Source organism: Bos mutus, chromosome 6 (assembly GCF_027580195.1).
Source record: "Bos mutus isolate GX-2022 chromosome 6, NWIPB_WYAK_1.1, whole genome shotgun sequence".
In the NCBI taxonomy this organism is placed as follows: Eukaryota; Metazoa; Chordata; class Mammalia; order Artiodactyla; family Bovidae; genus Bos; species Bos mutus.
The window spans coordinates 89,348,460-89,363,274 of NC_091622.1; the positions used below are offsets into that span (position 1 = coordinate 89,348,460).

At 39.1% G+C, this 14,815-nt stretch overlaps 1 protein-coding gene across 2 annotated transcripts in view; it reads right to left on the reverse strand.

Moving 5' to 3' along the window:
- Positions 1-10,845: 10,845 nt before the first annotated feature.
- Positions 10,846-14,815, reverse strand: part of BTC (betacellulin) — a 52,230-nt gene continuing 48,260 nt past the window's right edge. For both annotated transcript variants that reach the window (XM_070372517.1, XM_005891257.2), the window contains exon 6: positions 10,846-13,317. The gene's annotated coding sequence lies outside the window, so the exon portion shown is untranslated. The remainder of the gene's footprint in view (positions 13,318-14,815) is intronic.

Genomic DNA, 14,815 nt, shown 5'->3' on the forward strand with positions numbered 1-14,815 from the left:
GAGTCCACATATAAGTGATATCCCACAGCATTTGTCTTTCTCTGTCTGACCCATTTCATCCAGCATACTGCCTTCCCAGTCGATCCATGTTGCTGAAAAATTTCATTCTTTTTTATAGCTGAGTGTGTGCATGTTCAGTTGCTCAGTTCTGTCTGACTCTTTGTGGCCCCATGGACTATAGTCCACCAGGATCCTCTGTCCATGGGATTTCCTAGGCAAGAATATTGGAGTGAGTTGCCATTTCCTTCTCCAGGAGATCAAACCCACATCTCCTGCATTGGCAGGTGGATTCTTTACCACTGAGCCACCAGGGAAGTCCTTTATAGCCGAGTAGTATTCCATTATATATTATACATCACATTGTCTTTATCGATTCATCTGTTGATGGACACATGTTGTTCCCACATCTTGACTATTGTAAATAGTGCTGCTATGAACATTGGGATATATGTATCCTCTCAAATTAGCATTCTCATTTTCCTTGCATATATTCCCTGGAGTTGAGCCACTGGGTCACATGGCAGTTCCATTCTTAGTTTTTGAGAAACTTTTATACGCTTTCCCACAGTGGCTGCACCAAGTTACATTCTCATCAACATTTGTTATTCATGTTCTTTTTGTTGATCACTACTCTGACAGGTGTGAAGTGATATCTCATTGTGGTTTAAATTTGCATTTCTCTGATTATTAATGATGTTGAGCATCTTTTCCCGTGCCTATTTCTGCATTTCTTCTTTGGAAAACTGTCTCTTCAGGTCTTCTGCCCATGTTTTAATTGAATTGTTTGTTTTCCTGATGTTGAGCTGTATGAGTTGCTTATAAATTTTGTATATTAACCCTTTATCAGGCATATTATTTATAAGTATTTTCTCCCATTCAGCAGTTTGTTTTTTGTTTTTTCTACGGTTCCCTTTATTGTGAAAAGTTTAAGTTTAAATAGGCCTCATTTGTTTATTTTTACTTTTATTTCCTTTGGACGCAAATCAAAAAAATCATTGCTATAATTAATGTCAAAGATAATTCTGCCTATGTTTTCTTCCAGGAATTTTATAATTTCCAGTTTTACATCTAGTTCTTTAATCCATTTTTTAGTTCATATTTGTATGTGGTTAGAGAATGTTCCAACTTCATCCTTTTGCATGTAGCTACCCAGTTTTCCCAGCATCACTTATTAAAGAGACTGACTTTTCTCCATTGTATATTCTTGCCTCCTTCATCATAGATTAATTGACCATAAATGTGTGGGTTTATTTCTGGGCTCTCTATTCTGTTCCATTGATCTATGGGTCTGTTTTTCTGCCAGTACCATGCTTCTTTGATTACTGTATCTTTGTAGCATAGTCCAAAATCAGGGACAATGACTCCTCCAGTTCTGTTCTTCTTTCTCAAGACTACCTTGGTTATTCAGGGTCCTTTGTGCCTCTATACCAATTTTAAAACCATTTGCTCTAGTTTTGTGAGAAATGCCCTTGGTATTTTGAAAAGAATTACAATGATTTTGTAAATTGCCCTGGGCTTTGATTAGGAAAGAGGAATTATATCCCAGAAAATGGGGGAAAGAGAGGGTACTTGAAAGAATACTGTGAGATGGGGAGGGGGAGTGGAAAGGAAGAATTAGGGGATAGGAGTTCCTCTGAAGACCCAGCATGACACTGATTGGGTCCAAATTCCTTCCTACCTGTTCTTAAACTGAATAGTTTCAGAATAACCGCAGAAATCGCTTCAGAGATGAAATGGGTACACCATAGTGGGTGTTCAACACAGATTGCTTTGAGGAAAAGTGGGTGAGGCAGCACTTGGTACAGGAAGAGAATGAGTAACCCTATATCTTCTGGTCACAGGCTGACTGGTCTCCTCTTCAAGGTGGACTACTGAGGTCACTCCAGAGCATCTCCACACAGACAATGACCCAGAAGGAAAATGGTTAGTTTGATCTCAGCCTGAACCTTTCTACAGGAAACTAAAGACACACTCCAAAGATATAAAAATATTAGAAAATAAGAAATGGCTAAAGGTGGTCAAAGGTAGAAACTTCCAATTATAAGATGAATAAGTCCTGGGAATGTAACGTTTAGCAAGGTGACTATAGTTAATAATACTGTATTATATTTTTGAAAATTGCTAAGACAGTAGAATTTAAAAGTTCTAATCACAAGAAAAATGTTTTTGTAACTACGTGAGATAATGGATGTTAACTTATTGTGGTAATCATTTTGCAATATAGAGATAAATCATTTTAAAAACCTTCCACATAATAGCTCTTTACACTGTACTTAATGTCCTCTGCCTCATCTATGGTGAAGAATGACTTATTGAGGATGGCACTGAGTGATCCATTGGGAAGTAAAATTACATTGTTAACCCAGAGTGAATGAATATGCTGCTAGAGATTGCTCAAATATATTTCTCTTCCCTCCCAGGAATAGGCAGGACTTTGTGATCCTAAACCTTTGGACTTTTTGGCTCAGAAGATTATCAGCTTTTGTTTGGCCACTGAAAAAAGTTGCTACAGGAATAAGGGATCAAACCAATGAAATCATCAGCCAGACTTTGTGTCTAGATTCCATTCAATTTTATTGCTTAATAAAAATAAAAAAAGAAACAGACTTTTCATATTAAGGTGTTGAAATGGTGAAAGCAGCCCAGTTGCTGGGAAGTTTATGGAAGAGGGGATAATCGTGAAACATGACCCCCTTGGTGATTCAGATACTCCAAAAGATGCTGACGAATGGATACCTTAAGGACAGGACATGATCTGAGAGCTATAGAATGTTGTCCATGACTGAGGCATGCAGGTGCTGAAGGAGATACTTGTCTTAGAGTAGACCAGTTTAACATGAGCAGGAAAGACCCTGCTTCTAATGGATGGTAATATAACTCTGAGGGACTGGGGACCTCCTTCCTGGACTGGGTATATCTCCAGCATTGGGACAATTCGAAAAGAAGGAAGGAAGTTTGTTTTCCCCAAAGTAGAATTGAATTTAAAATCACCATCAGTGAAACCTCCCAATTGTCTTTTATCCTTCCATTCCATTCTGGTTTTCCTAAACAGGAGATAAAGGCCATAACTAACAAATTTTTTTTTCTTTAAACCAACATATCCTCATGGGCTAAGCACAGGGCAAGAATCATTAAATATGTGTGTGTGCACAGATCAGGGCTTCCCTGATGGCTCAACAGGTAAAGAATCCTCCTGCAATGCAGGAGGTAGGGAGGTTCAATACCTGGGTAGAGAAGATACCCTGGAGGAGGAAATGGCAATCCACTCCAGTATTCTTGCCTGGGAAATCCCATAGACAGGGGAGCCTGGCAAGCTACAATCTGTGGGGTGGCAAAAGGTCAGACATGACTGAGCACACACACATGTCCACAAATCAACTGCAATATAACAAGATCCATCATGGTTTTATGAGTGCCTACTCTGCCGTGACTATGACCAGCTACATAATTTGTGGGTTCTGGTGCCCAATGAAAGTACCAAGCACTTGTGTGGAGCCATTCTTAGAACAAGGTCCAGTGTGTTGCACAGGTCAAATGCCCACACAGCAAGCTCTGGCCAGGAGTTTTCATGAGCAGTGTTTCAATTATGCTTGCCACCAACATGTGATGCAATGAGTATTACTGTATCAAATTTACAGATTAAGAACTGTGTGAGCTCACGTGCTCAGTTGCTCAGCCGTGTCTGACTCTTTGCGACCCCGTGGACTGCAGCCCACCAGGCTCCTCTGCCCATGGGATTTCCAAGACATGAATACTAGAGTGAGTTTCCATTTCCTCCTCCAGGGGGTCTTCCCCAACCTGGGGACTAAACCCAAGTCTCCTATGTCTCCTGCATTCCAAGTATGTTCTTTACTACTGAGCCACGCGGGAAGCCCAGGAAATGTATATGATTTGTCCAAAGACTTTTCACTAGCAAGGAATAGAGTTCACATTTAAACTCAATCTAAAGACCTTATTAAATCTCTAGAATGATATTGGGAATAATCAAATGTAAAATTCATTAAGTTGTCTTGGAGATTTTGTAGTTGTTTGTTTATGGAAAGTTGCATGGAGAACCTGCTGCATTTAGTTTCTTCTTCTTCCTTTTATCAATAACCAGCTATGGGATTAGGATGAGGGGAGTGAGCCTGACACTTGCTCTAGACCAAAATTAAAGGAGGTGCCAATAAACAGAGGATTGAAGACAAATAATGTGCAATGTGATTTTTTTTAAATCAAAATTCACGCCAAAAAAATCCATGATGAATAAACTATCTAAATTAGAATTAAAGACCCACCAACCAATAACCAGTGGTTATTTTACAACCTTGCATTATTATGCAACAGAAACACTCTGCCTTCAGACAGCCCGCAGTTCCAGGCCTGCTGCCATCAGGTCCCCAGCAGGACAAGTTCTTGAGCACTGAGGAGGGCCTGTGAACAGAGCGGGCAATGCAGACCTTTATCGATTAGTCATGTGTATTCACATGTACAGTCATGCTTTGTTATTACAGAGTTTTCATTATATGTTTTTTTCTTGATTCAAAATGTAAAAGGATGTTTTGATAAGTGTATACAGGGAATCACGTTTTTCTTTTTGCCCCAGGCCTAAATATGTCACTGTCAATAATCTAGTATATCACTGCTGAACACTCATTGTACTCTTGACAATTTACACAGTGCCTCTGATTTATGGTATACTCCATATGGTATGAAATGGGTACCACACACCCATTGACCATAGACATCCTAAAGAACATTTGGCCCATTGGGAAGCATACATTCCATTTGGAAGCAGACATTCCTTTTGGTTGGATGTACACTTGTCCTGTTCACCACCATCATCCATACAAACCTTATGTCAGAGCATTTAAAGAAGCATATTCTCCCCTCCTTAATCAATCATGGATTCCCCAATGCTCTCATCTGCACTAAGCCAGGCACTCACATTTCTGTCTTCTGCATCCCACTCACTCTTCCAGCCCTAGATAAATACCACCTCTTCTGAGAAGTCTTCCATAATCCCTAAATCCCTAGTCCATACTGGCAAGGCATTATTTGTATGTATAAAACTTTCATCTTCGCTGCTAGAGAGTAAAATTCTGTGGGACAGGGCTAAGTCTAGTTCATTCTTTTATTCTGATCTCTTGGCACCATGCTATGCATAGAGATGTGCTGAATATTCACTGGATGAATAAATAGAACTTATTTGGCTTTTTATTGTAACTTTGTGAATATGTCTTTTCTCCTATTTGAAAGAAATACACTGTATGTTGTTCTCCTTTCTACTCTCCCTGCACTTAACAACACTTTTATGCACATTCCTGTTGTCAGCTTCTGGTAATATTTAACCAGTTGGATTAGGATCTGAAGGTAGTTTATAAAAATGACAAGTCTGATTTTAAACATGTACTGATGTCACATGAGGTGATGATTTACTATGAAAAAAAGTTTTGCTGCTGAAATAACATTTTCAATGTACTGGAAGGGTTTATAACATTGACATCTACTGAATGTTGTTTTAAAAATACTATTTCTTCATTTTCATGAAGGTAAATATCTGCCCAGTCCATGCCTAAGTAGTGACAAATTCTAGATGGGTGAGGTTTAAACTAATTAAGTTCCATTGATTCAATGCACTCGAGCAATGTGGAGTCAATTTGGGGTATCAGAAAAATGTTTTTAAATTAAAACTATTTGTATTATACTTCATTATTTGCAAAAGCTTCTGGAATAGGCAAATACTTTACAGGCTGTTTATTTCCTCATATCTTTTGTGGCTCAAATAATTATTTTATCCTATCAAAGTAAGTACTCTCCAGGAAGAGTCTTATGTGCGTGCCTTGAGTTAGTATGCATGCCCTGTGGCTAAATCTATCTGTGTTTTAGTCAGTGTCCTTTCTTATTTCCAGATATTTTAACAGGTTTAAGAAAAGTCAGCTAAGCCTATTCAACCTGGCTGAGACGCTGAATTTTAAAAACAAATAAAAACATATTCAGCTGGTTGTTACAGAACCCTCTTATTTTATTCCTGTTCAGTTTTCACTTTTTAAAATGTCTCAAAGTTTTGTCCGCCACATAGTCTTAGGGGGAATTTATTGAGCTAATTGGCAGACTCTAGAACAAATTTCTGTTTCTTTCCTTTTGGAAGGTAGATAATCTCAGTTGTACTTTTATTGCAAATTCTGAGGTACCAAGATAGTGCCAGCAAAATGTTTAGTCTAGCGACTGGAATATTTTAAGCATTCTCTAGGTAAAGGTTCATATTTCCCTGGTGGCTCGGTGATAAAGAATCCTCCTGCAGGAGGATTGGGTTGCAGGAGCCACAGGAGACATGGGTTCAATGACTGGATTGGGAAGATCCCCTGGAGGAGGGCATGGCAACCCACTTCAGTATTCTTGCCTGGAGAATTTCATGGACAGAGAAGCCTGTCAGGCTATAGTCCATAGAGTCTCAAGAGCTGGACATGACTGAAGCAATTTCACACACATACATGCAGGTAAAATTTCAAGTAATATCAGTTATTATTAGTAAGATCAATAATATTAAGAGTGATAGTGGTGATGATTCTGGTGTTTTCTGACCACTCTTATGGAAATCAAGGAATATACCTAAGAGGCAAGTGACAATGATTTACTAACAATGTGGTCTGGGAGGGGACTAAAGCTTCCTGAGCCTTAAGTTCGTACTTGTATAAATGTGTACGATAATTCTAACTATGCAAGAACATGGTGAATAATCAATAGGAGAGGTTATTCCCAGGCCCGGAGTCAAACTATACTCAATTCAAGTAATGTTGAGCTTACAAGTGGTAAAAGTCCAACCCCACTTCCAAAAATAACAAGCTGAACTTAGCATAGTTTAAAAATTAATAGCCCTTCCATTACTTTCAATAGCATTGTAATAATTCTTCCTTAATTCTTCTCATTGGGTACTTTCAAGGAAGAAACGGAGAAGGGAGAGAGGAAGAATACAGGGAGAGAAACGAGCAGTTGCGTAGGGCCAGTCACTGAGTTGGAATCTCTACCTAAACATGGCTTGTTCAGACAAGAGTAGATTGACATTCCTGGGGATCATGAACTCTTGAAAATACAGAGAGCTTTTACTGTATCAGTGCAGCAGTTAAGTTCAGAAAAGAATTCCTTGTTTTCCATAAGGGTGATCAGAGAACATCAGTATCATCAGCACCATCATCCTTAGTATTATTGAGCTTTCTAATAATAACTAATATTACTTGAACCTTTACCTAGAGAATACTAAAAATATTCCAGGTGCTAGGCTAAGCATGTTACTGGCATGGTCTCATCTAATCCTCTCAGCCCACCCTATTTATTATTTATTTTCACTTTGCTGATGAAAACATTAGTAAGGTTAAGTAACTTGCCCAGGGGTTCATAGTAAGTTACCTGGGATTGAAGCCCAAATCTGTCTGAATTATGATCTTGTGCTCAGAACCTTTATGTTATAATAGTTCAGAAGCAAGTTTCTCCTAACCCTATGCCATTTACAGAAGGATCAGATTAAAGTTCAGATACTTTGGTGTGCAGTTGAAGCTATGAGACAGAGGGGTGACTATTCACAATGCAAGACCAGGTTATCTTCAGGAGTAAATCAAGACCAACCAACAAACAAAAAGCACCGTGCAAATTATTTTTTTAGAGTTGCTAGTTCTGGATCATTGAGTAAACAAATGTTCCTAGGGTATTAAAAAAAAAGAATATGCTAGAAACAGCTTTATTAAAATTAGTTTACACATGGCAGTAATATAAAAATGGTTTTATAGAGCAAGTCAGAAAAAGATTCTTTCTCACTTCTTTCTAAAACCAGCATATGACAAAGTTGTCATCCAGCTTGGATCACAGAGCTTCAAAATATTTTATTATTCTGCACACATCATACAAGAATAATTACACTTTCTGCAACAAGTAACACTGAGTTCTGTATCTGTGAAGTTCTGTTTTTTTGTTTTGTTTTGTTTTTATTTAAATAAGCTGAAAAAGGAGAAAAGGGAAAACACCTACTGAAGTACTTCTGTTGCACTTCTTTCCTGGTAACTGAAACTCGAGTAAGAATAAGAAAAAGTGAAGGAGAATGTCCTTGGAAACACGTTTAACATTTCCTTTATAATACAAGTACTGGCTGTAATTGTTGCATAAATGTTCCTAGATACCCACATTTTGAAATTTCCAATAGCACAAACATAATTTATCTCCTGAAAAATAATTGCTGATTTTGTTTTTAGAGTTATAGCATTGATTTAGTTTTCTAATACAGAATTTCAGACTACTTCAGACACCAAAAGCTGACAGGTCCCAAGGCTGAATGAACTTGCAAAAGTGCAAACTAGATGTTATTATAAGATACACAGTCTCAGGATCAAGTCACATTAGCAGAGAGACAGGAATAGACTATTCGCACGTTATGTTCCAGTGTCAGTGCTCAAATGCCGAAGCAGGTCACATGGGAACAGGTTTCTTTGCAGAAAAATACTTTGAGGCATAGAAGAGTCTTTGAAGAACAGATGTCCGAATGTAGCACCCACATTCATCAACCATAACAAAAAAGATTGTATAAACCAAGATTCTTGCAGCGAAGAAACAAACTTTTTTTTTTTTTGCTCCTGACAGTTATTATTAAAATACATAAATTACTTGGGGGTAAAAAGAAAACTGTTTCTCTCACCATATACTGAGTTCTGGGAATGCTCATCTTGAGCTTCACGCTCCAAGACAGCGGTATAGGTTGAAAGTCTGACAGTGTCCTCTGGATAACATAACTTCTCGGATAAGCCCTGTTTTAAATTCAGTGCTGTGAAGGATTATATCCACTACAACATAAGCTAGTGACCCTGAGGTCACTATTTGTCCACTGATGAGGTCCCAGGACCCAAGGTACTTGGCACTTAGTAGGTACTTAACAAATATTTTTGAATGAAAGAATGACAGCAATGCCCCAATATATTTAGGTTCTCATAATGTAGTGTATACAGACTATATTAAAATGAAGGTTTCATTAAGGCAATAGCTTGGTCTTAAAACCATGGGCACTAAAATGTGTCCTAGACTTCCTTCATAAAATTTGGCACAAACCAGGGCCTTTTCCACACAGCAGGTTATTTGACCCAGAACATTTTACTCTACTCTGTATGTAACACCGTGGTCAATAATATAGAGTGGAAATAATCCACTCCAGGAAGCAATCAAAAGCTCTCTATCTCAGCTCATTGCTGTAACAGTATTGGAAGCAGAAACATCTCACCTCTCAGCTCACATGCCCATATACTTTACCCTGTCATGTACAGGACATTCTGAAACAAGGCATGAAGCCTTCATTCTTTCTCTTCTCATAGTCTCTCATAGCAACACCCACTAGTCCTTCTACTGATAAGGCTTTTCAAGAAATTCTGTAGAATTTGTTAAGGATCCAAGAACTATCTGGCCTTACCTGGGATATGGGGTAAAGAGGTAAAGACCTTTATTCTCAGAGCCAGTCATCAGTTCAGATGTAATTTCCCTCCAGAATCTTCCATGATTCCTTCTCAACTGGCTAAGTCGTCCTCCTCTCTGAACCCATAGTACCTGAGTCTCTCTTAGACTGCGAAACTATATTGAAATTATCACTGAGTAGCTGTTTCCTCCAGTAAATTGTAGACTGTCCAAGGGACCATGTCTTATTTCTCCTTATCATTTGTCACAGTGGGTGGTACGGTGCCTAGAATTACAGGAGATGCCCAATCAGTGCTCGCTGGACTGTCTACTTAGTCTCCATGCTCCCCTGAAATCATTATCCTGAATGACTATACAGTGATAAATGGAATATTGTTGCTAGAAATGCTCCTCTAATTGAAGGCATTATTTGATAGTACTGTTTCAAAGTCATGTCTGCTTTAAGAAACTGTCATCCATGATCTCATGATACACTGGAGTTAGTCAAGATCTTGGTTCCAAGTCATAGAAATACAAATAGAACTAGCTTAAGCCAAAGAAGGAATTCATTACAAAGATACTGACAGGTCTCATAGAGGCTACACACAGGAACTGAATGAAGCTAAACTCTGAGATTGCATGGGACAGGAATTCAGACTGTCAGGAAATTCACCTTTCACCTCGGTTCCTCTTTCACCAGTTTCTTTGCTTTTCTGGCCCTCGTGGAACAAAACATGACTGTCAATAGCTTTGAACTGCACATCTGTATACTCCAAGAACCCAAAGAAGGATAACTTTATTTCAAGTTCCCAATTTCCCAGGAAATGACTCCAGTTGGCCCAATTTCATTAATCGCCCACCTTAGACCAACCAAATACAGCTGGTGCTCATGCTCAGTTGTGGGGTTCCAACTCTTTGCAACCCCATGGACGGTAGCCTACCAGGCTGCCCTGTCCATGAGATTCTCCAGGCAGGGATATTGGAGTGGGTTGCCATTCCCTTCTCCAGGGGATTTCCCAACCCAGGGATCAAACCCACGTCTCTTGTGTCTCCTGCATTGGCAGGCAGGTTCTTTACCACTAGCACCACAGAGTGAGGTTAAAAAATATGTCCAGGCTGCTGAGTAACCAGTCTCATAAGTATCTACTACATTTTCAAATTCTTTAGTTTCCAAGGAAAACTTATGGTCAGAGTAAACTACTTCAACGGTATTCATGATAGTTGCTATAAAACACAAGGTTTTGTAAGGCAATAATGTTCAAATTTATTTCTACTAATAATGTGTGGTAACAATAGAAAATTCCTAAGCAAATATATATTTGCTTTGTTTTAAAAATAAATTTATTTTATTACATGGTAATACTGACAGTTTACATAAATGAGGTCATTCAGTATAGGCAACAAAAAAAAATTATAAAATGCATTTCAAAAACATAGGAAAATCTTTGAAATTCTTTATTGGTAGTTCAGATCTACCAAATTTCAAGAGACACATTTTAGCATCAGAACATAATTTCCAAGCTTGAATTGCCTTGAGAGATTCCATTGGTCAACCAACCTTGATTAAGGAAAGAAGAAACAGTTATAGCATTTTTTAAAAATTTAAATGCTCTAACGAACATTTGTTTCAAGCACTCTTAGTATCAGTAAAGACTGAGAAAGAGAAAGCATGAAGAAACTCAGAGGAAGCTTTTGAAAAGAGTGTATACAAAATGAATCAGGTGAAATTGACTCTATTCAAGGATGGTCATTGTTTGACTTGCTGCTGCTGCTGCTGCCAAGTCGCTTCAGTTGTGTCCGACTCTGTGCGACCCCATAGACGGCAGCCCACCACGCTCCGCCGTCCCTGGGATTCTCCAGGCAAGAGTACTGGAGTGGGGTGCCATTGCCTTCTCCAGTGCATGAAAGTGAAAAGTGACAGTGAAGTCTCTTAGTCATGTCTGACTCTTTGCGACCCCGTGGACTGCAGCCTACCAGGCTCCTCCGTACATGGGATTTTCCAGGCAAGAGTACTGGAGTGGGGTGCCATTGCCTTCTCCATTGTTTGACTTAGTTCTTACTAATATTTGAACTATTTCTGTGTTATACTTAAGCACAGCCTCATTCTCACTTGAAATACGGTGTGTGATAAAAAGTAATACACAACTTCACCTTTTCTCTGAATTCTCTGCTTCATTTCAGGCATGGAGTCTACACTGCAAATTAGAATTTACAAAGATTCTGGAAAAGCTGTTTTGCTGATAGGCACAATAGCAAAATTGTAGTAATTTGAGGATATCTGCCATCAGTTTTTATAAATGATACACCCAGCCAATGTAGGAAATTCCATATTCTATGGAATTTTGGCTAAATGTACATTCTGCTTTTTCAGATTTAAAAAGAATCTTCATTAAATGTAATATGGAGTTGAAGGAGCATTGGCAAGATGGTCCCAAGTAACAGGTGACTATGGTCATAATTTGATTGCACTAAAATTCATCTGAGAGCAATCACAGGTACTGTTTTCTTGTGTGCTAAGTCACTTCAGTTGTGTCAGACTCCTTGTGACCCTATGGACCATAGTCCACAAGGCTCCTGTGTCCATGGGACTCTCTAGGCAAGAGTGCTAGAATAGGTTGCCATGCCCTCCTCCAGGGCATCTTCCCAACCCAGGGATTGAACTTGTGTCTCTTAAGTATCCTGCATTAGCAGGTGGGTTCTTTACCACTAGTGTCACCTGGGAAGCACCAGAAGAACAAAAATCAGGATATGCCTTATACATCCTGCCTGGGCTCAGTTGTGATGTCCCTGACCATTTGCTCCAGGATAAACAGCCTCTTCCAGCGCTTCATCTATCCTTTAGCAAGCATAAACATTTACTTGGAGCTTAAAGATGGTCATGCAATTACTTTCCATCTCTGTCATTTTCCTAAACTGTGGGACAAATCTGTTTGCTTTAGAAATGTAAAAATGTATCTATATCACTGAGAATTTACAAAGGAGCAAAGAAACATAATGAAAGTCAAGCCTATAGAAAGCATGATGGTAACAGTTAACATGTATCCAGGACTCTGCAATCTGAGTTTCTGCAGGAAAATGTACCAGTGCCTCAGTCATTGCAAACACACTTTAGTGTAAAGTCTTGGGTTATATTGTGCATTAGGTTGCAACAACTCCAGTGAACAAAAATGATGGTTAACAGCAAACCTTGAACTTGGCTAAATATTGGTTCCAATTTCAGCTCCACCAATTCCTAACTCTATAAATCTGGGTTAGATCATTTAAATTCTTGTGTTGTATCTGCCTCTTTGCAATCCCATGGACTGTAGCCTGCTAGGCTTTTCTGTCCATGGGATTCTCCAGGTAAGAATACTGGAGTGGGTTGCCATTCCCTTCTCCAGGATATCTGCAAGACCCAGGGATCAAATCCAGGTCTCCTGCATTGCAGGCAGATTCTTAACCATCTGAGCCACCAGGGAATGTCCTTTAGCTTCTTAGGGCCTGTTTCTATACACGAGAAATGAGAATCATAGGTTTTTGAAGGAATTACAGGAAATAATGTATTTCAAACTCTTAGCACATAGTAAGTGTTGGATAAATGGTAGTTTTATTATTAATGCAATTCCTAAGATCTAAACTCCTTCCTACTCTTCTTTTTTGTTTGACTAGTAATTTTGGTGACAAAACTGAATTGGAAGTTTATTAAAATGTCCCTGCTTAACTGGGTGCTTTTCCCAAACACTATATAATAATAAAATTACTTAGTATTACAAAAACAATAGTAAACAACACAAATCAACATTACAGACAAAAAGTAAATACATTATTTAAAATTCATTTTGCTAGCTGTTTCCTGAGACACATTCTGTCCATTTTCAAATGAGTAAGAAGATACTTTGTAACTTGCCATCAACCTGGAGTAATCTTCATCAACTATAGGAAAAAGGAAAGAAAAAAAAGAAAAGAGCAAGCCATTAAAACGAAATTTATTATGTAGTTACAAAAAAAACCAAAACACAAATCCCAAGCAGGAAACTGTGGGTACTCTGTGGGTACCTCTGTCAAGTTTATTAATTAACCTCTCTATCTGAACCTTTATTCCTTTTCTTCTTCAAAACTCGTTCTCCTCAAGATTGAGGAATATATAAGAAAAGGGGGGAATTGTAACTGAGCCAGACCCTATGGGGACTTCCTGAGACCTGCCTTCACCCGTATCCTCTGCTTTATGTACTCTCTCAAGTACCTAATTAATAGTATTTGATGCAAATTTCCTGACTTATTTTGCCAATGGGAAAACCTCCCACCAAATAGAAGAAGTTACCTACCTGATGACCCTGAACACGTAGCCCCAAGTTTCTACTGGAGCCTAAAAACTGATAATGTTAATCCCTATGACACCACCATGCTGCCTCATTATCAGCCATTCAGAGAACTGTGCACAAGCTGATCATGTACCCAGCCATCCCACCTCCCACCTGCCCTTTAAAAAGGCTTTGCCAAAACCCTTGGGGAGCTCCAAGTTTTTCAGGACATGAGCCACCTATTCTCCTTGCAATCTCATAAAACACACACACACACACACCAAAAACAAAACCCTCCAGAGTCAGCATTTTTGTTTTCAATTCATTCATATCATTCTGATAATAAGCTAGAAGAACATTATAATTTCTTGATAATCATTTACTGTATTCTATTGTTCAGTTGAGCATTTCTGGAAAAGGAGATTTTGCTGGGTAAGCTATGGAAAGCCACCACTTTCTCCTGCTGGATGAACAAGGCCGTGTGCGGCCATGGTTGCTGCTAGCTTCCTCTATGACCTAAGAGGACTTAGCCAAGGATGAAGCCAGCTCTGGGAATGGTAAGCAGAAAGGCAGAAATAATAGTTCTCTGCATAAGAACTCTGGTACAAGCAAATGTGGATGCTCTCTTTCCTCTGGGTTTGGCTAGTGAAAGGTACCTGCTGCAGATCTGAAGGCAAGAGGACAGAGGTTTGGGGATATTCTTCTCCCGCTCCTGCCTCCTTCCTTATTCAGGTGCTGACCATGGCTACTCCCATCCATAGCTACAGCTTCTGCCTGGTGGGCCCTAGAGCACAGCCAGCTTCTCAATGGCAAGGTAAGTGTTTTTCTGCCCTTTCAGGCACAGGTAGGGGACAGCCTCCAGCAGTTGCTAGACTCTGGGAGCCTCAATATTCCTATAGGTTCCCTCAACCCTGCCCTCCCAGCCCCTTCATCAAAATGTCTTTGTTGGATCATCTGAGAGAATTTGTGATTCCTGCTGGGATCTCAAATGATGGAACATTTAAAAGAGCCTCGAACAGTGCTTGGAATGTGGTAAATGCTCTATAAACATGGTTATTATCAAAACACTGCTTTTGCTATTTCCTTTCAATGTGAGATGTCTAAACTAAAATCTTTCTTATTTGTGTCCC